Here is a 27,196-nt window from a genome sequence, read left to right as displayed (position 1 = left end):
TTGAAGAAGAGATTTCATCTAATGGAGTTTTTGATCTTTATAAAGCTCTTTTTTACTCTCCTGTATAATGGGGACAGTGAGATGAACCTCCCTGGCTCATCTGAAGAATAGACAAGGCCATGATCATTATAATAAAAATCCCATGTGTACTGAGCACTTACTGTATCTCAGGCCTCCTCCTAAGTGCTTTAAATACATACCTTAATGTAATCCTTTCTTTAAGGCTGCATGGTTGGTGTCATTATCCCCATTGTACAGATGCTAAAACTGAACCTGTGGGACAGTAGTAACCCTCCCTAGGTCACTCTGTTAAGGAGAATTAGGTCAGCCTGAACTCCATAGACCATCCTGGAGATTCTGGATAAATGTCCAAACAAGTCTGGTGTATGGTTGTCTTCTGAAAGAGGCTCCTCCTTCTCTCTCATGGGCTTATGATCTCAGAGGGGCTCTTCGATCCCTTCCTCTCCACAGCCCCCCACCAATACTCAATCTCTTGGGTACATTCCTTTCATTTTTCCTTAGGCACAGCCTCAGTCTGGGCTAAACACTTACGGAATTACAGTAGCAAAGATGTGTCAGCTGGCATCTATATACTGAAACATTTCTCTCTCATTTTGGGAGGCAGCTCTCATTCTGGGGTGACTATCAGCCCCCAGACCCAGATTCTACTGATACTCTAACGTTCATCTTGCAGTCATAAGCAACACAACAACACAGCAGGAAGAAAATAAACTTTGGCAACTTCAAAAACAAAACACAGGTGATTTCACCTGGAAGTCCCAGGCCTGGTTTCCAGTCAATTTACTGCCCTGATGCAGCAGCCCTGCCCTGAGGTTTGCATTCTAATGAAGAGGAAGTCCAGAGACAGATTTCAAAATGATGACCAGCAGCTTATTTCAATCTCAAACACATTAATTACTCATCTATACAATTTCAATACCTAGAAAACATATGCATGCACAAGCTCCCAACTTCACATTCTCTAGGTGAAGATTGGACTGCATAAATTGAACTGCAATTTTCACCACAACCTCAACATTCCACATCAACTCAAGTGTGTTTCCTCCTCTGGGCATTGCCTCTGAACACTGCTCCACCTGCTATCTCTCCCCTTTCAATGCCACCTTCCAGCCTGGCTGCAGATCCCCCCTTCATTTGATTTGATAATACTCTGTGGAGTGAGATATCTTGGATTCTAAGGGCAGGAGCTGAGGCTTTTTCCTCTCCCTGTTCCTTGCTCCCCTTACTCACAGGCTGGCTGGTAGTGCACACAGTAGGAGTACCACAGTGTGTGCTGACTAATTAATTATAGGTAAGGACGTGCAAACCTTGAGAATGTGTGAGAGGAGAGATGGACCCATAGCCACACACACCGCTCAACCCCGAAAGGGTGGCTAACTAAAATGCCAACTGGGAAGCACATTTCCCTGACTTTTTCCAAAATAGTGCAAAAGTTTTTATAATCTCAGGTAGGATTTTTATAGTTTAATAGGAGCGTTCCGGAAATGGCAACTAAGTTCTCTAGCAATGGCTTTGATAGGAGTGAGACTATGAATCCTGAGACCCTTCCCAATCCTGAGATGCTAGGGATTTGGGATTCCAAGTGGATGGGGGCGGAGGGCGCGGGGGTGCCCCACATCCTTAGACTACACCAATCCCCTTCCTTCAGCACCTGTTCTAACTGAGGGACAGCACTTAATGGTGCATGTAAATAGACACACGCGTGCTAATACAGAGGGCTTGCAGGAGGCAATGAAAGGGAGGCTGCTCCTGGACATGGGCTTTCCTAAAAGTGGGAAAAAAGAGAAGAGAAGGAAGCCAGGCTTCAGGGACGGGCAGATCACAGTGAATGGGGATGGAGGAGTGTTAGGATAGCTCCAACATCTTCCAGAGACATCTCCCCGCTGCAGCTGCTGCCATTATCCTTGTTATTACCATTACTATTAAGACTTCCATACAAGCCATTCTTTTCTGCCTGAAAGGTTTCCACATGGGTTTTATCCTGAAAGGTACATCTTGCTGTAAGGTTTAAGCTAAATATGTCCACTACAAAGGTAGACTAGAGTAAAAAGCTGCTTTTAAATCAGAAGAACACACGAGCTGTGCGTATGGGGTTTTCTTAAAGCAGTTGCCTTTCAAGTCTTCATCTGACATTCCCACCAAGGATTGTTGTGCGGGATTATCCACAAAAAGTAGGGTTGGGACACGGGGAGGATTACTAGTATCAAAATTGCACCAACATTTAGACATTTCAAATACATCTAAAGTGACGTTGTTATCAAAACAGATTTTCTTTTCACTGACATTTGCAATGGATCTTTGGTGATGTAATGAGTGGGTTCAGGCTGCCCTATATAAAGGGACGGAAGATGGGAAATGTTTTGGTTTTTTCCTCTCGACTTCGCTTCCCATTGCTGGAAATAAAGCAAATCCAATGCAAACTTACCCGTGAATGCAGCACTGACTAAAACGTAGAAGCAGAATGCCAGGAAATGGGCCTCCCGTGAGCTTCATGCAGTAGCAACCACCCACGGGTGGCGTGTGTGGTGTTGACTCCTCACCGTGGTGCTGGCTCTGTCCCTCACACACTGTTTGGAACTTATGATGCAGGGGAGTGGGTGTTACTGGCCTCTGAGAGCCTGCTGGTTTCATCTTTGTGTAAAAGAACAGCTTTTGCGTTTCCAAGGCAGACTGAAGAATTAGTTTGCATTTAAAAAATGGGTGTTCAGGCAGAGCCCTTGTGTAGAGGGCTTCCGGGCCTTCTGGCTGTTCCAGCGGTGGCAGAGAGAGCAGGTCTCTCTCGAGTAGCACCACTCCCTGAGTCTCTTGTTCTCCCCTTCCTGATCAAAGGGCCAAATCCTTCAGAACACAAGTTCTGGAGTCAAGGAGATGCTGGTCCCAGTTGCAGCTCTGCACTGAACGTGTTTTACTGCATGGCTTGGGGTGGGTCATGCTGGGACTCAGAACATCATATCCCGAAGTGTGGCACCTTGGTATGCTGAGTACTTTGAACCGAAGGACACTGGAAGGGGCTCAGAAGCAAGTTCTCTCTGACTTTCTGCCCTCCTGTCTCCCATCCTTCTTCTCCCGCAAAGTGAACCACAGAAACCAGAATTCCTATTGCCCAAAACAGGTCTCTCCCAAAAGCAAGCCATACAACCCAGAAAGGTCACTTTCTCCCTCTCCCATCTCCCTTGAAGACTCTCATTCCAGAAGAGTTCTGCCTCCTACTTAGGTGGAAAAAATCCAAGTCAGAGAGGCTAAGAAGCTGAACACACAGGCATGCTAGGTTTCCCCCTTAATCTCTTGCCATTAGATTACACCCTTTTTGCTCAATCACATTTTTACATGGCTGTCCATTTTTCATCAAACGTAAGTGTCAAAACAGATAATTTTCCCTGGGTCTTTGGGTCTACATTTCTGAAGTTCCTTGTGTCATACGAAACTTGATTAAATACATTTGTTACGCTTTTTTTTTGTTAACCTGCCATTTGTTATAGGAGTGTCAGCTGAGACCCTTATGATGGGGAGGAAAGGTGTCTCCCCCTTCTTCCTCTAAAGTCATCTGTCTGCTCTGAATCTTACTTTTTTAAATCTGTAAAATGGAGCAGAAAATAACAGCAAAAATAAATATGGTGCTTACTGTGTCTCAGTGTTACGAGGACAGATCTTTATTAGTCAGCAGAATTGCAGGCAGGCTGGCTCCAGAGACTAAGCTCACGACCCCACACAAGGCCACGAGGCTCAAAGCTGTGGCTCTGCCAACTTGGAAGGTGTGAAGGAACCCTGCCCCCAGCTGAAATCCAGCATAGGGTTTCACCCTGAGCTGCTGTCCAGAGGTGGGGAGGGCAGGAGGAAGACTGTGCTCCAGTGTGGCCAGAGCTGCCATGTCACCAGCAACACAAGGATTCTGATGTTATGTTTCCTTCTAATTGGAGTGGACGTATTAGAAGTGAATAGCTTGAATGAATTTTTACACAGTGAATATAACTCTGTAACCTGTAATCAGCCCAACAAACAACAGAATGTAACTATCACCCCAGAAGCTCTTGCACGTCCCCACAGTCTCTAACCATCATCCTGACTTCTATCACCACTGATTAGTTTTGCCTGTTTTTGTACCTTAATATAAGTAGGATCATACAGCCCATACTTTTTTTGTGTCTGGTTCAATATTGTGTTCATGGATTCAACCATGTTGTTGTATGCAGTTGTGGATCATGGTAGATTATCACCATTGTTGCATAGCATTCTGTTGTTTGAACACAGCACAGTTTATCCTTTCTGTTATTGAGAGACAGCTAGGTAGTTTCCAGTGCTTGGCATAAACAGTGCTGCCATGGATATTCTAGTACCTTTGTTGCATGTATATATGAATTTCTGTTGATTCGGGGAGTGATGGTGTTGGATCAGGGAGCATGCATATGTTCAGCTCTACTACTTAGTGCCAAGCAGTTTTACAGAGTGCATCAATTTATGTTCCTCCAGAAGCAGATGAGAATTCCACTTGCTTTATTTAGATCCTTGACAACACTTGGTTTTGCTCGTCTTTCTTTAGCCATGTTGGTGGGTGTATAGTGGTACTACATTGTGATTTTAATTTGAATTTCCCTAATGAATAAGGAAGTCAAACAACTTTTCATGTTTATTGGCCATTTGAACATTCTCATCTATGAAGTTCAAGTCTTTTTGCTTTTTTCCTTAAAAAGCAAAGTTGTCTGTCATTTTCTTATTGATTTTTAACAGTTTTTAAAAATATATACTCTGGATACACATCCTTTGTTGGATGTCTCTATCTCTATCTATAGTAAAGTCTCTTGCTGACCAACTTCCATCCTGGTCTGTGATGAAACAATAATCTACCCACTGATGATCAAATCACACTATTTCCAAGAGAATTTTGATGTTTCTACACAAGCCAGTGGATCCTGAGAAATATGTCTAGCAGGACATAGACAAGGCTGAACCTCAACCCTAAAATGGCCAACATCTTGCTTTTGAGTGACCGTTGCCACCTTCTTACCAATGGAAACCACACTGTGGCTTAACATGTACTGTATCTTGGACAGATACTATGGAGATATCCAATTACCAAACTACCCCCACTTTTTAAAAAAATTTTGTTATTATTATACTTTAAGTTTTAGGGTACATGTGCACAATGTGCAGGTTTGTTACATATGTATACATGTGCCATGTTGGTGTGTTGCACCCATTAACTCGTCATTTAGCATTAGGTATATCTCCTAATGCTATCCCTCCCCCTCCCCCCACCCCGCAACAGTCCCCGGTGTGTGATGTTCCCCTTCCTGTGTCCATGTGTTCTCCTTGTTCAATTCCCACCTATGAGTGAGAACATGCAGTGTTTGGTTTTTTGTCCTTGCGATAGTTTGCTGAGAATGATGGTTTCCAGCTTCATCCATGTCCCTACAAAGGACATAAACTCATCATTTTTCATGGCTGCATAGTATTCCATGGTGTATATGTGCCACATTTTCTTAATCCAGTCTATCATTGTTGGACATTTGGGTTGGTTCCAAGTCTTTGCTATTGTGAATAGTGCCGCTATAAACATACGTGTGCATGTGTCTTTATAGCAGCATGATTTATAATCCTTTGGGTATATACCCAGTAATGGGATGGCCGGGTCAAATGGTATTTCTAGTCCTAGATCCCTGAGGAATCGCCACACTGACTTCCACAAGGGTTGAACTAGTTTACAGTCCCACCAACAGTGTAAAAGTGTTCTTATTTCTCCACATCCTCTCCAGCGCGTGTTGTTTCCTGACTTTTTAATGATCGCTATTCTAACTGGTGTGAGATGGTATCTCATTGTGGTTTTGATTTGCATTTCTCTGATGGCCAGTGATGATGAGCATTTTTTCATGTGTTTTTTGGCTGCATAAATGTCTTCTTTTGAGAAGTGTCTGTTCATATCCTTTGCCCACTTGTTGATGGGGTTGTTTGTTTTTTTCTTGTAAATTTGTTTGAGTTCATTGTAGATTCTAGATATTAGCCCTTTGTCAGATGAGTAGGTTGCAAACATTTTCTCTCATTCTGTAGGTTGCCTGTTCACTCTGATGGTAGTTTCTTTTGCTGTGCAGAAGCTCTTTAGTTTAATTAGATCCCATTTGTCAATTTTGGCTTTTGTTGCCATTGCTTTTGGTGTTTTAGACATGAAGTCCTTGCCCATGCCTATGTCCTGAATGGTATTGCCTAGGTTTTCTTCTAGGGTTTTTATGGTTTTAGGTCTAACATGTAAGTCTTTAATCCATCTTGAATTAATTTTTGTATAAGGTGTAAGGAAGGGATCCAGTTTCAGCTTTCTACATATGGCTAGCCAGTTTTCCCAGCACCATTTATTAAATAGGGAATCCTTTCCCCATTGCTTGTTTTTGTCAGGTTTGTCAAAGATCAGATAGTTGTAGATATGTGGCATTATTTCTGAGGGCTCTGTTCTGCTCCATTGGTCTATATCTCTGTTTTGGTACCAGTACCATGCTGTTTTGGTTACTGTAGCCTTGTAGTATAGTTTGAAGTCAGGTAGCGTGATGCCTCCAGTTTTGTTCTTTTGGCTTAGGATTGACCTGGCGATGTGGGCTCTTTTTTGGTTCCATATGAACTTTAAAGTAGTTTTTTCCAATTCTGTGAAGAAAGTCATTGGTTGCTTGATGGGGATGGCATTGAATCTATAAATTACCTTGGGCAGTATGGCCTACCCCCAGTTTTTAGCAGCATCCAACCCAGACCTGCCCCACTACATCATCAGTCCTCACAGTCATGCATCCCAAAGCCAACCTTCCCCTTACAGAAACACTCTCAAAGTTCCTCTGGGCAGGTCTAACCTTGCTTGCACTTGCTAAAAAAATCAAATGTTGTACTGTGTATGACTACAAATATGCTCCTAGTCATCTTCAGTTGGTGGGCTTTGGGTATATTATTGGGTATATATTGAGAGAGAGAAATTTAGACTCACTTCCAATGAGAGTACTGAGGAGTGGATTGAGGGGTAGTTTTAGCCCCACATAATCTCCATCAGCAGCATCTCTCCCTGTGATGATTTGAGTGCATCCCCCAAAGTTCATGTGTTGGAAACTTGATCCATAATGTGGCAAATTAAGAGGTGGGATCTTTAAGAGGTGATTAATGCCATTATTGTGAGGGTGGGCTCCTTAAAACAAATAAACAAGTTCAGCCTCCCTATCTTCTCTCTCCCTTTCCCTCTCTTTGCCCTTCTGCCATGGGATGACACAGCAAGAAGGACCCTGACAGATGCCAGCCTCTTGATCTTGGACTTCCCAGACTCCAGAACCATGAGTAACAAATTTCTATTGTTTATAAATTTCCTAGTCTGTAATATTATGTTATAGCATCACAAAATGGACTAAGACACCCTCCCAGCACCCTAAATAAACATGCAATCTAGGTCCAAGATTCTTTTTGTTTGTTATGCAGACACAACTTCAAAAATAACCTCAGTCCTACTCTCTCAAGCAAATCACCTCCCCTAAGACTCTCTTATAAAAATGTGGAAGCCCCTATTTCTCAAGCTAATTTCTCTTTGGCTTGAAAATCACAGCAGCTGGCCTTTTGAATTGCTTTGACCAATAGAATGTACTGGAGGGGAAGTTGTGTCAGTTTTAAGCCTAGGCCTCAGTATGACCTGCAGCTTCTAATTGATCTCTGGGAACCCTGTTTGTCTGCCATGTGAATAAACCTGGCTAGTCTGGTGAAGGATGACAGAGCATGTGACTCAGTTACTCTCATTGCCCAAGCTGACAGCCAACTAACTGTCCAAAACCAAGCTGGTCTAACTGCTGACAGCTGACTACAGAAACATGAGAAAGGCAGCCAAGATGAGAAGAACCACCCAGTTGAGTCCAGCCCAAATTACTGACCAAGGGAATCATGAGTTAAAAAAATAGCTATTGGTTTAAACTACTAAAATGTAGCATCATTTGTTACACAGCAAAAGCTAACTGATACAATATCACTCCTTTGAGAGCTGAGCTGAGATCAATTAATGAGCCCTGAGGATGGTTAGTCATCATTACTCAAAGTAGAATTCTTTTCAAACTCCTGTAAAATACTCTGTTAAAAAGAGTTCTGTGGTCAATTTTGAAAACCCAGCTATTACACTTCCTTTGTGCAGAGTCATGGCCCAAATTAGCATATTTAAAGTTTGTGAGAAACCCTGCATTTAGAAAATACATAGTAAGTTAGCATTTCTTAAACACTTGATTAAGAGATCCTCATTTTCTATACAATACCTGTAAGTATCATTCTTTCACTAATGTCCTGAGAAAACAATTTGGAAAATGCGAAAATGCTGGTCTAGATCTACAAATGAGCCTTGGTTTCCAATCTGTACCTTATACACCTGCTAAGGAGCCTCAACTTACTAGGATAGTCAGGGGTCTCTACACAGATGTAGGAATAGCTAAAAATACTTTTTGGGGCCAGGCATGGTGGCTCAGGTCTGTAATTCCAGTACTTTGGGAGGCGGGTGGATCACGAGGTCAGGAGTTTGAGACCAGCCTGACCAACATGGTGAAACCTTGTCTCTACTAAAAATACGAAAAAATTAGCCAGGCATGGTGGTGCACACCTGTAATCCCAGCTACTCAGGAGGCTGAGGCAGGAAGATCACGTGAATCTGGGAGACAGAGGTTGCAGTGAGCCAAGATCATGCCACTGCACTCCAGCCTGGGTGACAGAGCGAGACTCCATTTCAAAACAAAACAAAACAAAACAAAAAACAAAACACAACAAAAAAACCTTTTTGGATGTCAAACAGGACTCTCCACACTTAAAAGAGATTGGGGATTGCCTCTCTTGGTTTCAGATTGCCTGTTGCTTTTTGCAATTGTACCTGTGAGGCCAGTAGACTGGCCACAGGTAGGCAGGATATAAAACCCTCCCTGGAAAGGGCTGTAATAAAACCAGTGATAGCTCCAGAGAGTAGACAAGCCACACAGCAGTAAGTGCCAACATTCTATATTTACAGAAAACTGGCGCTTCACAAATACTAAGCTTTGCTATTTATGTAGCTGTTTCTCATCAATATATGTGGGGATTCTGTAATTATCACAAGTGCTATTCAAAGGCTTCCGGAATCTCAGACAAATGAGCATAACAGATAGAGTCAATTAAACCCGGCAAACACCACTGCCCCAGGGCTTCTGTTCTTTTATGCAGCCTTGTCGCTCAGATGAAAATGAAGAACCAGGACAGGGCCAAGGCCAAAGCTACAACAAGGCTTTATCCTGGTAGCTCTTCTTTTGAGTTGTAGGACAACTGGGGAAGGCAGCTTGTCTACCTGTCTTCATCTACTCCATCTTATAGCCAGCAAAATCTTTCCAAGATATAGATATGGTTGGGTCAACTCCTTGCTTGATCAAATCCCCCTAATGGCTTTCAATGCTGCTGGGATAAAATCTAAACTCCTTAGGCACTGGAGACCCTCAAAGATCTAGGTCTCTCTCCTGCTCAAGCTCTTGCCATTTCCCATCTTGAGCCAACCATGCCAGCCACAGTGAGTGCCCTATATTTATAGGCACAGGTGCTTGGTGTTCTCTCCCCCCTCTGCCTCTGCATACATTGTCTCGCTGCCTGGGATACCCTTCCTTGCCCCCTTCACCTGGCTCCACATAGGTATTGCCTCTTCTTTTAAGGTTGCTGTCGCAGATGGTTTTCAAAGACGGCCATGGAATTATCACTGCATCCCACCTGCTCTTCTGCAGTGTGACCTTGAAATTCCTCTTACATCTGGGCAGGCAGGAGTCATGGTGGGCCAGTTTCAGGGGTAGCCACGAAGCACCCAGCAGCCCCTGCTTTCTGCCTCTTGGAGATCCAAGCTTCTGCGTAAACCATTCAGCCTCCTCTGTTAGAGAGAGAAGCCACTTGGAGCAGCATAGAGACACTAGCTGTGTGAATGGGGCCATCATGGATGTTCAGCCCCATAGAGCATTCACATGACTTTAGCTCCAGCTGTTGTCTGACTGCAAGTGCATGAGAGACTTCAAGCAGGAGCCACCCAGCTGAGTGCAGTCAACCAATAGACCCAGGATTGATAACAAATTGTTTTAAGCCATTAAATACTGGGTGTTTTGTAATGCAGCAGTAGATATCCAGAAAGGTAGCTCATGCTGTGCCCAAGAAGAATCAGGCAGTTCTGAAATTCATTATGTGTTGGTTTGGCTGAACTGGATGTTGACAGCTGATATCTGTCTGCTTGATCAGCATCTCTGTTGCCTCCAGTTATTAAATATCTTGAATGACACCCCAATCAGGGGGCTGCCAATGTGCTTTCTCAATAGCCTGTGCTGACCTCTTTATACCAATTAATATCCTATCTTTCAGCTGTGGCAAGTTACCCTACTTCTGTGACTTTCAGGTCTCTATGGTACCTAGCTCTGAGGGTTGCCAGGGTGGAATAAGATGGTGTGTGGAACACCTAGCACAGTGTCTGGTGCAAGTGCTCCATGGGCAGAGCCTTTCAGCTCTGAACATGTCACCTACCACTGAGCTTCCCATTCTGCAGACACTCAGGAGTGCTTGTCAAAGGTAGCAAAATGGATGCTTGTTTTTGATCCTCTGTTGTCTGCCCTTTTCCGGAAGATGAACTCAGGTGAATGGCTTGGTGGAAGGCTCTGCCCTAGCTACCCCAGGAATTCTCCTCCAGGACAGACAGCCGGGCTCATTTCCAAGATGGGGCCCCAGTGTGGTGCTGACTCCATGAACCACAGTGGACTTGGGCACTAGAGGCTGGGACAGTCCTGGGGATGCAGTGCCCCTTGTGGATGAGGGAGCAGTGAGGGCAGACCCAAGCACTCAGGGGTCTGGACATGGAGGGCTGCAGGGCCTGTCCACAAGTATCCAGCCCTGCTTTGTGCTTGACTTGAGGCTGGCTGATTGGGCCCCGAGAGCAGAGCCATAGTCCCTGTCTCTATCCATGGCCTCCTGGGTCCCCTGGCTGCATACAGGAATCAAGGAATGTTGTTCTTAGATCTGTCGTCTAGATCAAGAGCTGAGAAAACTGACCAAACAACATGTCCACTGCTCAAGCCTGGACTTTCTTCTAAGCCATTGTCACGGGAAGGGGGCTGCCCTCCCCACCACTGGAACACTGGAGCCCCATGGCCTGGAGTCAACCCCCAGTTCCACCATTCGTGAGCTGCATGCCTTGGGCAAGTTGCTTAATTTCTCTGTGCCTCAGTTTCCTCACCTCTAACATGGAGGAGATAATACTTCTGTCATGGAGGGGCAACTCATTTAACCTCTCTGAGCCTTAATTATCCATCTGCAAAATGGACGTGAGAACAGCCACGTGTCGGGACACTCTGATCTCCACGCGGGGGCTTGGAAAGCTGCTTCCACTTTTCGTTGTGGTCTAACGTTTCCCAGTTCATACCTTGGGAGACATCAGGCTCCTCAGAGGCGAGGGTCATGTCTTATTTATCCCTCCCTGTCTCCATTCTGCCTCACTTGTTTACAAAGCTCTTTGTAATACTTCTTTGTTTGATTGAACCTGAGGTATTTAAACATACACTGGCTAACCACAATATAAACAGTTTGTTTCCTTGGACTAATTCCTCCTCCAAGCCTTACTTTACTCATTTATAAAACAGGATTGTACATTCTTGGATGGATGTTAATCCACACTCTAGAGAGTATGGGGAAGGCCCCAGACACCTCTTGCCACACAGTGGGCCCCAGCCAATGCCAGTTCTCCTCCTCTTAATGGCCCAGGAGCAAAACAACTGAACTGCTGTATTTGCACTTGACATATTTCCACATGCCATGTTTCTTTTATTCCGTTCTTCCTTGTGAGCATCTTAGTAGGACAGAAGAATTCCTAATTACTTGATTGGCTGCTTTTTTGCTTTGTTTTATTTTTTGGAACTTCTAGGAAAACTTCTGATGCACTCAATACCCACTTCTGTGTCCATTTGTGACTAAAAAGTAAAATGGGTGACCAGTGGCCTGTTAACCTGGTGGCTGGGCTTACAGCAGAGCAGCAATAAACATCAGGGGGCCTTTCTGCTCAACTCCCATCCTGATGCATGTGGACAGGTTCAGAATTGGTGTGACTACAGCACACGGATAGGCTGAACCACAGGCAATCTAAGTCAGGCACTGGCTAGCATCTTGCCGTTACCTTTAATATTATTATTTTGGGGACAATGGCTTTTATTTATGATAGAGTCCTATTCCTTCTATGGAGCAGCTGTGGCCTTTGTTCTGCCTGCACTGGTCAGGTGACTCTGTCTAACCCCAGGGCATGGAGCCATACCTCTTTACTCTGGACAGGTAGGTATGGAGCCTTTTCCCCTGGAGTGCCTGATTAGACCCCAGTGCTCAAGCTCGCAGCTACTGTCTAGGGACTTTTCATCAGGCAATATCAAGCCTTCTGTTGTGTTCCCTGGAACTTCAGGCTCATCAGAAGTGGTTGTATTCTGGGGAATCTAACAATGTCCCTGCTGTCTAGGGATGGATGCTTCAGGTCACCCAGGAACTCCTTCCTCTTTTACTATATAAATCACAGATCTTGGACCTTGAGAACCTTTAGGCTGGACCTTAAGAAGCTTTTCCTCATTCTAAAGATGAAGAAGCCAAAACCCTGAAGGGCAAGTGACATATTCAAGGTCGTAGAGCTGGTCAGTGGTGGCTCTGGGACAGAATGACCCACCACCATTGAGCTGTCATGGAAATCAACAAGTTGTTGCTACTGACATCCTCACCCACCCAGACTCTCCCTCCTTTAACCACTGAACCAGTTCCATCACCACCTTACCCCAAAAGACAAAGAGAGAGAGGCCCTCGGCACTCAGTTGATTTCAAGACGCTCAGAGTAGCACGGTGATTCTGTTGCTGCCCAGTGAGTACAGTTTCTCTATGTCATGTTATTAGAAGGATCACAATAGAAAACAAAAGTCTCTGCCCATGTCTTACAGTGCAGGAGACCCCTTCCCTTCCGCTTTCATGCTGTGTCTCCATGCCAACGCCATCACTGAATCAAGTATATATGAATACATTCACAGAGGAGCTTTTTACTTCCTTTCCAACACTCTTTTTAAAAAAATAAAAAAATAAAGGCTAGCTGGTTTTATAGGGAATGACATAGTCAGTCATCTCTTTAGTCATGCTGAGCCCTTTCTAGTTTGAACAAATTCCTCTCTGAGCTGACTCAGTCTATCTACTATATAGTCTATCTACTATAGGAAGGGAGACAAGAAGATTCACTTCTTGCCATTTTTGGTATAGAAAGGTCAGATTCATTTGTCAGCAGAGCAAAGAGTAGAATCAAATTTTCAGGTGGCAGGCCGTTGGTGAGGGTTCACACGCAAGCAAGAACTGGGACATGTATAACAAACTGCACAGGCAGCAGGGCGTAAGGTCAGAGTGGTATCAAAGAAAGGCGCTGTACCCAGCCAGGTACCTAGGATGGGATGAGCCTGGATTATCTGACAAACAGGAGGAAGGTCTGAGGCCCAAGTGCCATGATGGTGGGGGGAGGAGGGGATGAACTTGGGACAGGTAGTCAGGGCCAGATCGTGCAGTCTTGATCCTCATGTATGTTTCTAAATCATCACATGGAATATGGATGTGAAGGTGAGATCCATCAGTGAGCTCTTGCCATGGGCAGCGGCCTGATCAAGGGCCATGCTTGTGGAGATGGAGAGAAGGAGATGGGATGGAGACCCAGATTGAAAGTGGCCAGACCTTGCTGATGGATGGGGCTACAGAGAGAAATCAAGGTTGATTTCTAGGATTCCAGCATGTGCAGCTCAGTGCATGGTGGTGACAATTATTGACATGGCAAAGCTAAGAGACGAACAGGTTTGCAAGGAGAATGAAATAATTTTGTCTTTTAAAACCTCATAGCTCCATTTCAAACTACATTCAGACTCTATGTAAACCCAAAAAGTGTTGTATGGGTTGCCACGGGAGACACATATTTATGTGTGTGTGTATTTGTATGGCTATACACACACACATATATACACACACATGTATATTTCACATGCATACAAATGTACATTTATTCAGAATCATACTTTAAATAGCTGTGCCTAATATGTTAAAAATTAGTGCCTATTGTATTTTACAAAAGAGTTGGAGTACCATAAATATACATTGTGTGTGTGTAATGTGTACACTGAAATCTAAGCATGGGGATACAATTATCCTCCAGGTTTGATCCTCTATAAAGGAGAGTAATGGGTCTTGCCCCAAACTAATTCTGAAAAACCAAAGGCATGAAATCCAATGAATTTGGGCTTGTGGAGAGAGAATGAGAGGCCCACAATCAGTCAAACTGCTGGTCCCATGAAAGCTTCTGATGCTAAAAAGCATTAAGCTAACTGCCAAAAATACCCCTCTGCTTAATTCCTGTGGTCCACAGTACAGAGGAAAAGACAGCTGGAAGAAGTTCAATAAGGGGAAAAAATAAATCCTCAGGCTTCTACCTTGGTGCATAAAACAGCAGCAATCAGAGTGCTAATGACATAGCTGAGAAGGTAGGTTTCATGACTACCTTTGGAATCCACTCACGGGCAAGCAGCAGGGAATCTTTCAGTATTCTCAGGATACATCATGAGAATCAATAAAAAGCATCCAAACCAAAGTCCCAATAGTGAGGGCCACGTGTAGACCTAATTTTCCTATGTGCTTGGCGATTTCCAAGTAAAAGGACATGTCATCAAAAAATCTATTTGCAAATAGCTTCTGGGATTCTTGGGAGAAACGGTGAAGCATCTTAGGAAATAAGGATGGGTTAAGGGCACCAAAGGTAAAGAGATGGGAAGGTAAAGAGATGGGAAAATGGGCACCAACCTGTGTCCCCAGCTTATGGCGAGTTGGGAGGGTTGATGGCTGACAGTTTATTACAAAAGTCCCCCGAACCAGCACTTTGGGATCTGGTTCCAAATTCCTAAATAAGTTGTTCAAACTGAAAGGACAAGTTATCTTTGGGGCCCTTGAGTTTCTTTAAACTGTGAAAACAAAGAAGCACCAGAAATGGGAAGAGCTTGGGAAAATTTTCAGGAGCCTTTAAAGAGGACAAAAAAGGATTTAGAATATCAGGGAAACAAAGGGGTCTTAAAGAGCTTGGACTCCTGGGCCCTTACTAGGTGGAATCTTGGAGCCTGGGACAAACAAGACTGCTTACTTTCTAGTAGTTGCCTCTCAGGCTGAATGGGGTTAGAAAACCACAGCTACATTTACAAACCTCACTCCACCCACCCTTAGTTGGTGATATGTTTGGGTATCTTTCGTATGTAGGACACTGAATTTGGCTGCTGAAATAATATCTCAGTAGATAGAAGCCAATCCTTCAGGGAAGGAATTTAATTCAATAAAGGTTGGAGAACATCGTGATCCTCAGTAATGATGACGTTTGTTTAGATGCTATGTCTTTGTGCAAATGTTCAGAAAGGGCTCTGAGTCACTGTTAAACTGTGAAATGCGCATGTCTTTGCAGGGCAGGGTCTCTGCTGTCCCTGGATCTTTGCAATGCCCAAGCTATCTGGACCTCTTGGAGAGACAGGGCATGCCACTGGCATAAGAGACTTGTGTGTTCTTACTTCATCTTGCTCTCTCCTGCCTCATGAGCAGGGGTTTCCTGAGTATTTAACTTAGTCCATGTCTCTTAAGGTAGGTCTGGCCCCCCAAAGTTCATCTTATTATGCTTAGGACTGATGAAACCCCCAGAGCCTTATGAAACCACAGCTAAATCACTCACTTACCAGCTTAGTGGATAGACCCTATACTCAGACACGAAGATCTTAAGCACACTTCATTCATTCACCGTCACACTACACATTCAATGAGCACTTCTTCCATGCAAGGTGCCATGCTGGGCATGATGGAGACATAAAGATGAGTAAGGCATGGTCCCAGGTCTCTAACATCATTCTGGGAAGAGGGGAAGGACATGTTACAGGAGAGCAACAAAGAAAAGTGGGAATTTAGAGTAGAGGGAAATCTGTGCTAGTGTAAAGTCCCACTCTTCCTTATAGGAAGTAGAAGAAAGCTTCAAGGAGGCAATGACTTCTAGCTGGACTTTGTAGTTGGATTTCAGAGAGACCAAAGGTTTTGGGGCCTAGGCAGGGACTGGGATTTCTTGGTGGGTGGTGAATGATTAATTTTTGCTAGACCATGATACATGGGGTTTATGAGAAGAGAAAAGCAAGACTGCAAAAATAGTCATCACATGGATTATGGGGATACTGAAATAACAATAATGACAATGGCCAACAGTTACTGAGTGCTTACTAAATGCCCTGCTGTGCTCAAAGCATTTGGCATGGATTGATCAATTCTCACGCAGAGAGCCCTATGAAGTAGATACTATCATTATCCACATTTTATAGAAAAAATCAAGATACAGAGAAGGAAAATAATTTATACTCTTACTTTAGGTAGTATGTACCTAAAAAGCAGCAAGGCTGGGGTTTGAACCCAGGAAGTCTAACTCTGAAAACCCACTCTCCCCACCATGCCATGTGGACCCTCTGATAGTGGGGGAGATGGAGGAAGGATAGTTCCGAGCAAAGTGTGACCTGGACGTTGCTCTCAAGAGGTTGATCTGGTGTTGGTAGAGCTAAATTTTGATTGGAAGAGAATAGACTGAATCCAGGAAGGTCAATTAGATGGTCACTTTCTGGACAAAAAGTGACCATAGCCTGATCCAGCATAGAAGAGATGAAAATAATATGAGAGCTAACATTTCCTTGTGCCTATTGCGAGCGGGGCACTGGATTAAACATGTTACACACTTTATCTTCTTTATCTTCATGAGGTAGGTGCTACCTCAATGAAGACACTGAGGCCCAGAATATTAGAGGTCACAGAGGCAGTACGTGGCACAGCCAGGGCTTGCACTCGTGACTTCCACACTAATCCTGGGAAGTGGTGGGAGGGCCAGTAGGACTTGTCAAGTACAAAATCAGAGCCAGCACTGGAGGAAATGCACTGAAGAGAACAAGTGTGCTTTGGGACCAGTCAAAACGCTTGCTCTTCATGGCTTAGTGGGTAGGAAGGGAAACATGTGAGCTGAATAGAAAGAAGAGCTGTCGGGGAGACTGGCAGCGGGGTGACACAGCACACCTGCGGAGGGTGTGACCATTCCAGGTGGAGCGTGGAAGCTGGGTAGCTGGATGAGAGGCAGGGCATCCTCTCCCACTCCGCTACTTCCGAGTTCATTCAGAAGAACTGAAGAAACTCCAGGAGAATCTGCCAGAGCCACCTACCTCAGGAGACTCCCAGAGGACCCTCGTGCGGCATGTGAATCCTCACCGCACAGCCGCGCCTGTGGAATGAGGGGCTGGGAAGAAGACTCAGGGGGAGTCTGCAGGCTGGGAGCTTCAGCTGAAGCCTAGGGGTGGGCACAGGTGCAAGTCTACCCCTCTTTGGGTGGCCCAGCTGGGTGGGATCTGGTGTGTGTTGTCACAGGCACCATTGATGCCTGTCCTCATCCTCGGCCACTCACTTCCTAAGTATGCAAACCCCATGACGTCCATTTGTGTGAGGGCTTTGGTGTGGCCGACTGGAAATGCTATGAGTTTGGGACCCCCAAGCAGCCCTCAACAGACGATAGACAGGAGCTGGTGGATAAATGCCCCTCCTCCCCTGCCCTGCTTGGGATCATCAGCTGTGGATGTTCTCCATGACCTGCCAGTTCCCCAGTGGGATGAAGCTCCAGCCTCCTTCTCCCCAGCAGTCGCTGGCTCTCCCACAGACCCTCAGGGCTGCCTTCCTTCTCTACCTCACTCCCCATAGTGGGCTTCCTGGGACCATCCTCCAAACGAAGTCTCTGCCCTGGCCTCCTTGTCTGAGGGTCTGCTTCTGGGGGAGTCAGCCTGAGACAGCTGTCTTGGCTCCCGTAGCTCTTCTGGTGCGGGTCCTCAGGAGGAAGTGATTCCTCAAGACACTGGCTGCAGAACATGCTGCATATCCAGGCTCCTGGGATAGGGAAGCTTCTGTGCTGTAAGATCAGATTCTTCTTAAGCTTGAAACCCCTATCTGGAATCTCCACTATATAAGGGGGGCTGGCTTGGGAGAGAAAGGGGAAGGATGGCATAAAAACAAAACTCCCACTGGATAGTGTTTATTCTGAAGTCTCAAGTCATGATAAGCAGCAGGTCTTGTTCTGCAGTTTTCCCAGGTACAAAATTGTCAGAAAACTATTGGCAAAGAGACAAAACCATTGAGTGCCAACATGGAGTGTGTCCTGATAAATTAGAGCATTTGGTTGGCTATTTTATCCAGATTGATTTGCTGAATATTGGCTAAGACTGGTTCTTTAAGCTATGACATATGATCATTCCAAATAGTAGTACCTCATTATTTACTTAGCTTTTGTTCTTATGCTTTTCAGAGGAAAAAAATACTCCTGTAAATTGTAGATATAGTCAATACGTAACTATGTTATGCAGATCTGTGACTGCTGCAATGTCAGCCCAGAAGAACAAATAAATAAAACTTATTTACTATAAAAATAAAATAAATAAAAAGGAAATACATGAAGCGGGGAACAGGTGGACCGAGTAATAAATAAGTAAGATGAAGAGGAGCATACAGCAGCCTGCATGTATCTAATCTCCAGATGTAAACGTTTGGTATCTAAGCAATGTGCATAAGCTCTCTACTGAAGGGCAGGGATGAGCTAAAACACAAAATTATGTCTCCCCTACCACCATTTGGCACCACGACAAAATCAAATGGGAAACTGTCTACTTCAAAGCTCATTCCCCAAACATCCTTCTATCTTGCCCAGCCTCAAGACATTAACCAAACTGGTTGCAGGTCAACTCCGGCCGGAGCTTTTGCTGTGGATGTCGAGGAGGGGCTGGAGTCTCAGGATTCTGTACCTCCTGAAGTCTTCGTGGGTTTTGCATAATAATAATGGTAGGTGACATCTATGGAGGTTGTGCCTCAGAAGCAGGTGGTTTTCAGTGCATGTCATTTAATTGGGATCCCAGGAAGTTCCAGGAGAGGAGCAGGGAAGTGAGTCAGGGCAGGAAGAGCATCTAATAAAGGTGTGTTACCAAGTGGGGCTCTGGGGCAGACAGCGAGGGCTTATTCCTTTGGGGGTGCTTTGAGGGGCAGGCTAGAACATGAGTTTCTGTTAGCCCAGCTGAAGCAAGAGGGAACAGGCATTTATCCACCACCAATCCCCTGTCTGTCTGAGGCCTTCTTCTGGGGGATGCTGATTTCCTGGCACTTCTTGCCTGTCCAGTATTCAGGTAGAATAGGATGTGGGGGTCCAGAAAATGCCCAGAGTTGCAGGGGCTGGAACTTGAAAGTTGGGTGGGCATGCACAGGTAGCAAGAACTAAGACGGGGGACAGGTAAGGTATCGTCTACTCAGTGCCAGACACTCTGCCAAGAGCTTCGTCCACCTGCTTTCATGTGTTCTTCAAGGCAGCCTGATGAGGTGGGTGCTGTGACAGATGAGGAAACTGAGGCTCAGGAAGGCAAAACAGCTTTCCCATGGCTACAAGCTAAAGTGGAAAATTCAGGACTACAACTCAGATGGGTTTCACTGCAAGGGCATGCTCTAAACCGTCATGCTTTATATCCAGCTCAGGTCCTAGGATATCAACCCACCAGCAAGCCGTGGGGCCTGTGGGGCTGAATGATTAGACCTGGGCCTTCTGAATTAAGTCTCATGATCAAGGGGGTAAGGCAGTGATTTAAATCACTGATGTATGGAAACATAATTTACTCTCTTTGTGCTAATCTTCTCCGGACACCAGTTTTAGCTTTGTGTTGACACTGACAAATTAAGGACATGCTCAGCACTTTTCCAAGAGTAAACAGCAAATTCCACAAGCTATTCTAATTATTTTTCTCTTCCAGAGTAAAATCCCTTAACTAAACACGTCTGCCCTGCAAGTGAGTTGTTGCTGGGACCTTTCTGACCAGATCATGTAGGTCCCCTTAAATTTCAAATCCCCCTGGTTTAAATGCACTCCTATCTTATTTTTAATGCCACGGTAATTGAGTTTGTTTTCTTAATTTCTTTTGAAGATAGTTGTTTTTAGTGTATAGAAATGCTACTAATTTTTGTATTTTGATTTTGTACCCCGCAACTTTATACTGAATTTGTTCATCAGTTTTAACAGTCTTTTGGCAGCATGTTTTGGCTTTTCCACATACAAGATCATGTCATTAGTAGACAATTTCACTTCTCCCTTTCCTATTTTATAGTTAATAATAATATGTATTTCAAAATTGCTAAAAGAGATTTTAAATGTTTTCATCACAAATAAATAAGAATGTGAGGTGATAAATATATTAATTAGCCTGATTTGCTTATTCTACAATGTAATTACAGCATCACATTACACCCTATAAATATAGATGATTATTGTTTTTCAGTTAAAAAAAAAAAAAACCCTGCAGGAGCAGCCTCTCCTGGAGCCCTGGGCATGGCGGCAACACCAGTTGCAGAGAGGCCTCCTGCGCCACCCCGTTCTGTTGCTCACAAGGAGGGCAGCTGCGTCTGAATGGATTGGGCTCTGGCCCTGTGACAGGAGGTGCTTTGTGATGGGGTTGGCAAGCACAGCTGAGCTGCCTTTGGTGGCGTTTGCGGGGGAAGAGATGGTGAACATCAAAAACCTTAACACTGACTGAGCACCTACCATGCTTTCCCACTTTATTGATGTGGATATTGAGGTCAGGAGAGGTTCTGGGACTTGTTCCAAAGCAGGAAGCTTGTTGGTCATATACATGTTTTTCTGGCTCTTAATTTGGGTGTCCTTCCTCCTTACCAGAACATCTCATCCTGCTCTTGTTTTGGTAAGCCCAGTGGCCTGGCAGTGCCTTCTATACATCCTGCTTGTTTGGATGGCTAAAGCCAGGCCAGCCCTTGAGAGGACTGAGTAAAGCAGCAGTGTCTCTTTGCTGACAACCTTTTCTCCAGCCACCTCTGCTTCTTGATTTCAAGTTGATGACATAAATGAGGAAGGGAAGATGCTGAATTAGAATTCATCGCTAGACCTTCTAGGGTGATTCCTAGCTACATGTGGCTATCTACATTTATGTTAATTAAAAAAAAAGTTAGCTCCTCATTCACACTAGCCATATTTCAAGTGCTCAATAGCTCCCATGGCCAGTGGCTACCATGTTAGACAGCACAGATCTAGACTACTGGACAGCTGGGGAAGGTCTGCTAGACACTGATGGCCTACAAATGGAGAGTTGAGTCTTAGGGCCAAAAAAGTGAAAAGACATCCTTGAAAGACCACGAAAAAAAAATACCCCTGGGAGTGAGGTGGAAAGTGACCTTAAATATACAAAATACCAGAGGAGATGGGGGCTGGGGAAGGGGCCTTCTGCACCTCCTGCCAGGACCCTGGTCTTCTGCCCCGTAAGAACTGGCTACTGCATCATTAGTTTATTTTTTGGCTCTGAACAAAAGCAATCTGGGCCTGGGGGAGTGCACCCAGGGAAATCATTCTTTCAGATATTAAAATTAAACAGCAGAAATAACTGGAAGAACCTCAGACCCCAGGAAATGACATCCGTTTTGTGAGGCTCCTTCCAGAAAGAAGAGCTTCCTCCTCCTCTCCTCCCCCAGGCCTGAAAGAGGAGCAGTCAGCTGGGAGGAAGGGGCCCTTTCCACTTGGAACCTGGGCTCTCCCAGGAGGTGTCCCAGCCTCATGCTCCTTCAAGAACACATCCACATCAGTCTCCACTTTTGCTGAGGATGGGATGGTGGGGTTGTGGAGCTGAGACTCCTCTCCTTCCAGGCCTCCTAAGGAAACCTGTGTGATTCAGTCACACTGACTGGTTAAGACCTGACTCGGGGGAGTCAACCCATAGGGGATGGTCACCCCATGGCCAGGCAGGAAAAGTATGAGCTGGGCCAATAATTAGAGACTTCCGGGGACTATAAATTAGGAAACTGACCAGTGCTGGGAGGTACTGAAGAAGCAGGGCAGGTGCACAAAAGATGACACCAGCTAGAGCCAGAGCCAGAGTGGAGGCAGAGACACACTTCTTCTGAGAGAATAAGGATTGTATGGGGAGGGAGGGAGGCAAGGAGGGAAGGAAAGCATGGTCCAGGTCACCTAGGTACTCTGCTAGGCTAGGAATACCACAAAATCCAGAAATAGACAATGGACCTGAAAACCACAAAGCCAGAGGGGGGATAAGATGTGACTAGCCTCCCTCCTTCCCCAGTACTCCAATCACTATCATCGCTTCTATACCAAAGGCTGCCCTCCAATGCTAATCAGCTTCCTCTGCAGTTTTGGGGAGCAAGGAGGTCACAATGGGATCATGAGACAGAAAGCACATTCTGAAGTTTGAAAGCTGATCTAGGAATAAGAGAGAATTTGGATGTAAGCTCATAAGTGAGATTCCCCAATTCCCAGACCAGATAAAACTCCCTGGGTCCAGGGGAGGAAGAAAGAAGTGTGGACAGGTGTTGAGGTGGGGGACAGGGGAGACCACCAACCTTGAGATCATGCTCTGGACACCCTCACCATGCGGACACCAAAAGGAGTGATGTTAACGGCCCTCTTCCTCATTGTTGGAGAACCTCCACTTGTAGGGAGCCCCGGCTTGATGGCTCAGCTCAGCACAAGAATCCTGCTTGGACTTCTGGAATGACCCGCGCTGTAGAGAGCCTGTCTCCTTTAATAACATGAGCCCCTAATGGGCACTGGACACAGAAGTGTGAAGATGGAGATGTGCACAAGGGAGTCCCTGCCACTAAACAGAAGGGGCCTAAGGCAGATGGCCAGGGATCTCCCACGTGGCCAGAACATCCCTTTTGCTGCTCTGATCAACCTGAGGAGGTGCAGATGGCAGCAACCCCAACAGCTCAGTGGAGGGAAAAGTCCCCTCTGCCTGAATTCCCAAGTTTCCTATGGGACATCTCAGGGCGTGCCTAGGGTTTAGAAAATGAAGACGCACATTGAAAATATTCTCCTTGATATGTCTTTTCCCAGCACATCTATTGACAGGTCTGGGTTGCTGGACTAATTAGCAGCCCCCCTACCAAACAGACTCACTTAACAAGAGCTTGCCTTGGTATGGGATAGAGAATCATTTTCAAATGTGTGACACTGTCTACTCTCATACACACAAGCATATAGAAATATCTGCCTCCCAGAAGAGAGGAATTACATTAAAAATCGGAAAGCAAGGCTCAAAGCTTAGGAAGAATACTTTTGAAAGCTGAAAAGGTGTGCAGAGAGTATTTATTCCTGCTGTGGAGTTTGATCTCTTAAACATAGGCAGCCACCCACACCAACTTCGAGAAAGAATTCCAAATATTGATTATTTAAAGCCTCTTACTGGAAAAGAAATGTGTAGCTTGGCTTATAATCTCCAAGATTCAGCTATTTGTGTCATGGGGATAATGAGCAAAATTTCACAAGATCTTGATAAATCACAAACAAACTACAATTCTAGAAAATTATTCATAGCCTTCTTCCTTTACTTGGCACAGGCTCAATGAATCTATAGGGTGCAAATTTCCTTTCAGACAGGAAATCCTGCTTTTAGTGTTTCAATGTTGTAATAGATCAGATATAAAGCAAGTTCTAAGACAAGTGTTTTCTTGGGGCTATCTTTTGTTGAAAAAGTTGTCAAGATCATGGATTTCCCCACTAGTAAGGAAAACATACATGACAAACAGCCAGAAGGAACAGAAACCTTTTTAAAAAAGCGCACTCTCAGACTTGGGATTTCTGAAATACACAAAACACGAAAGATCCAAGGGAACATTCAAGCTGCGATGTTCAGAAAGTTGAACCAGAAATGGCTGTTGAAAGCCACACACAAAACACACACAAAGCACACACAAAACAGGGAAGTATCTACAAGAAAAGAAAAAAAAGAATGCAAGCTTTGTCATTTAAGGTTTAAAAGAGTGTATCAAGGGGTCAGAACCATCTGTGTCCCGAGACTTCTACCCAAACTGAGGCTGAAGGATGCAAGCCTTAGGAGCAAAGCAAACTCGTGGGGCCCAAATGGAAAGGGGCAGGTTGAGTGTAGGTGCCAATGCTGAGTGTGATCAGGTTTCAGATCAAACTGGAGCAGCAAGGACTAGGCCCTCTGATCCAGATCCATGACTAAGAGCAGTGAACCCCAGGAAAAGACAGCCCCATGGCCCTCTTTTGGGGGAAGCCTGGGGTGGCAGGACACCCCTCTGGGACCCTCCAGCAGAAGACTATCACTCTCCTGCCTGGATAAGGCAGTCCCAGCTCTTCAGGAGCCTAGAGACAGCCTCCTGGGGAGGTTCTGTCATCCACATTCCCTTCTGGATATTCCCCAGGGCCCCTGGGACTCTGGGATCACCTGCCCAAATGGCCCTGAGCCTTTTTCTATGTCCTGCCTGGGCTCTTCTCAACTGACTGTAGGACAGATGACTCTGGGTCACTTCGGGCGAAGCATGAGCTAATGCAGCACGAACCCTAGGCAAGGAGGGACGGTGAGGTCAGGAATCTCCCACCACTCCAACACAGCAGCTAAATCACCTGTGGTGCCTCCCATGTGAGGTCCTGCCAGTCTCTCCACGCTCATATTCTCTCACTCTCCACCACCCACACCCTTGGTTTCTGCTCTCTCTAGACTCCCTGACTCACCTCTCTGTGTCTCTGACCATGAGGCTTCCCATTCCTGTGTGGAGTCCCTTTTCTCCATGCTTCTTTGGAATCTGCCTGCCCACTCTTCAAGAACAGCACCACCTGGCCTTCCTGACACTGAGGTGCCTCCTCTAAGCTCCCACAGCACAGCACGCTGTATAGACCCTTGTCAGCATTTGGTGCATGGCAGGTGCTAACCGTAAGTGATTCTCTTCACAAGACAGCAGGTTCCTTCAGAGTGAGGCCATGTCCTGAGCATCTAGAAGGACTCAGCCCAGCACTACTTTGCAGGGGCTCAAGAAATGCTTTCTAGATGTCCAAGTGCAGGAAGTCTGTATTTTGCTTCTTGCAGCTTTGACCCATGCATTCATCTGTTTCCTGCTGGCCAGTCAAATGCCAGATGTTACTCTTCCAGCAGTTCTTACATCCAATGATGTTTGTTTAACAATTTCTGAGCATCCTAAATGTGCTGCACAACATGGAAGGTGAAGGGGATAGAAGGAATAATTTACTCCTGCCCTGAACAAAAAGTGACTGTGCAACTCCAGGCATTCAATGGCTGGACACAGTACGAAGGGGCTTCTTTATTGGGGCTTACATTCTGGTGGTGGGGGCTTATATTCTAGTGGGTAGGATAACAAGATTTGGTCTTGGGCCTTGGGGATGGCACCAGCAGGTCCACTCAAACATTTGTCTCTGCCCTGCTGCTCTGCCCACCTGGCCTCACGTTGGACACAGGCATGTATGTTGTGTGTTGAAGCTTGCCCCACTTGGGTCTCTTCCCTCCAAGAAGAGGAGCCAGGGAGAAAACCTGCACGGGCCTTGGCAGCAGGCTCACGGCTATTTGGGTGGAGAATTCTGGGCTTCTGTGTGCTTGGAACATAATCTTGAAGGGGTGGGCACTGGCCTTGGTCCATGAACTCCTTGCCCTATGGATTCTAAAGTGTAGGGCCCAGGGCAGGGGCTAACAGTGGCATTGGATTCCAGTGATTACGAAGTGCTAACATGTAGATCCATGCCCATTCTTAGGGAAGTGTTTAAGGAGGGTAGTATGCATTTGTGTCCATGTTGCCTTTATGCCAGCCTGGAAATGCACTACCACAGACAGCAGAAACCTTCCTGGGTATCCTGGGCTCATGAAGAGCAAGAAAAATGAACCCCCTCCACCTCCAGCTGATGACTCAGTGAGTCCAGAGGGGAGATGGAGATGGGGAGAAAGGGCCATGCAGCTGCAGGCGACAACATCTCTTCAGGAGGACGAAAGCACGCAGTGTTTGGGTCCAGAGTGGAAATCTCATATCTCAGATGTCAAAGCATCAGGATGCTAATGGCTGCCAGGGAATTCCGGATCCAACTCAGTGCCTGGGGCTCCTCAGCCTTCCGACAGGGTAGCCCCTCCTTGGTGCCGAAGGTGACATCCATATTAATGGCTCAGTGCACACAACTACCCTGAAAGGCACGGAGGGCTGGGGGGTTGCAAAGGCTCTCCTTACTCATTTGGTATTTTTAGAGAATGTCCTTGTAGAAAAGAGACTTTTCATGCTCCCTTTTTTGGGAGTGGGAGACCAGTTGAAGAGTTGATTGATTTTACCCAGAAGAGTTGATTGATTTTACCCAGAGTCAAGATCAAGGTGGCCTGTGGGTCTTAAGAGGTCAAGTGTCCTCCCAGAAGTGACACATAAAGCAAGGTCAGCAGAAGTGGAGTTCAAGCCCATGTCTTCTCTGACTCCACAGCCCAGGCTGTGCCTGCTGACCTGCTCCAGCTGTGGGTTGAAAGCAAGTTCTCTGACCCCTCCGTTGAATCACAGTGCGCTGTGACTGTAATGGTGGAAATGACACCGTGGGACTTCAAGGCTAAGTCACCCTCCCTTTCTGAGCTCTCTGGGCTGCCACGTGGAAGTCCAACTGCCTGAGGCTGCCACACTGTAGAGGTCACTGTAGGTGCTCTTCTCAGTAGCCACAGCTGAGCCAGTCCTTCAGCCATCCCACCCCACATACCAGGCATGGGAGAGAGAAACTCTTTAGGATCACTGGTCTAGCCACAGCCATCGGAGTCAGTCCATCTGAAGCCCTGGATTCCGTGCAGCAGCATTCCCACTGTGCTCCTTCTGAGCACTCAACACGAACAACCCAAGAACAAAACAACGTGGTGACCGGGCATGCCACTGAATGTGGGGAGCTCGCTTCACAGCGATAAATAACTAGAATGGAATTAAGGGGGAGGGAATGCCACAGAGATGGGGAAGCAGTAATGTACCTAGTCTAGAATTTGGCTCAGAGAGTTCTTGTTGGACAGCTGTCCACTCCTTAGACATCGTCACATGTATGCCCTCCCCCAAACCCTCCAAATGGGGACAAGGGGACCACAGACTTTAGAGCCACTGGTTCTGTGGCAGAAGATGCTAGGGCAGTGGTGAAAAGTAAGAGGCCAGATGGGAAGAGAACAAGCTTTTCTTGTTCATCTTCTATGTGTCAGACATGGTGCTAGTTGCCATTACATATAATCCACTCAGTGAGCAAATGTTCTGTCCCTAACACATGCCAAGAAGGGGTCTGGGAATGAAGCTGCGTACAAAACCAAGTCCCTGT

The 27,196-nt window shown here is 45.7% G+C and overlaps 1 protein-coding gene across 2 annotated transcripts in view; it reads right to left on the bottom strand.

The window, feature by feature from the left end:
- Positions 1-27,196, bottom strand: part of SLC24A3 (solute carrier family 24 member 3) — a 510,137-nt gene that overhangs the window by 182,330 nt on the left and 300,611 nt on the right. The gene's annotated exons all lie outside the window — the stretch shown is intronic.

This window comes from Pongo abelii, chromosome 21 (assembly GCF_028885655.2).
Source record: "Pongo abelii isolate AG06213 chromosome 21, NHGRI_mPonAbe1-v2.0_pri, whole genome shotgun sequence".
Taxonomy (NCBI): domain Eukaryota; kingdom Metazoa; phylum Chordata; class Mammalia; order Primates; family Hominidae; genus Pongo; species Pongo abelii.
Note: the sequence above shows the minus strand (reverse complement) of the source record. Positions and strands in the feature narration are given on the sequence as shown.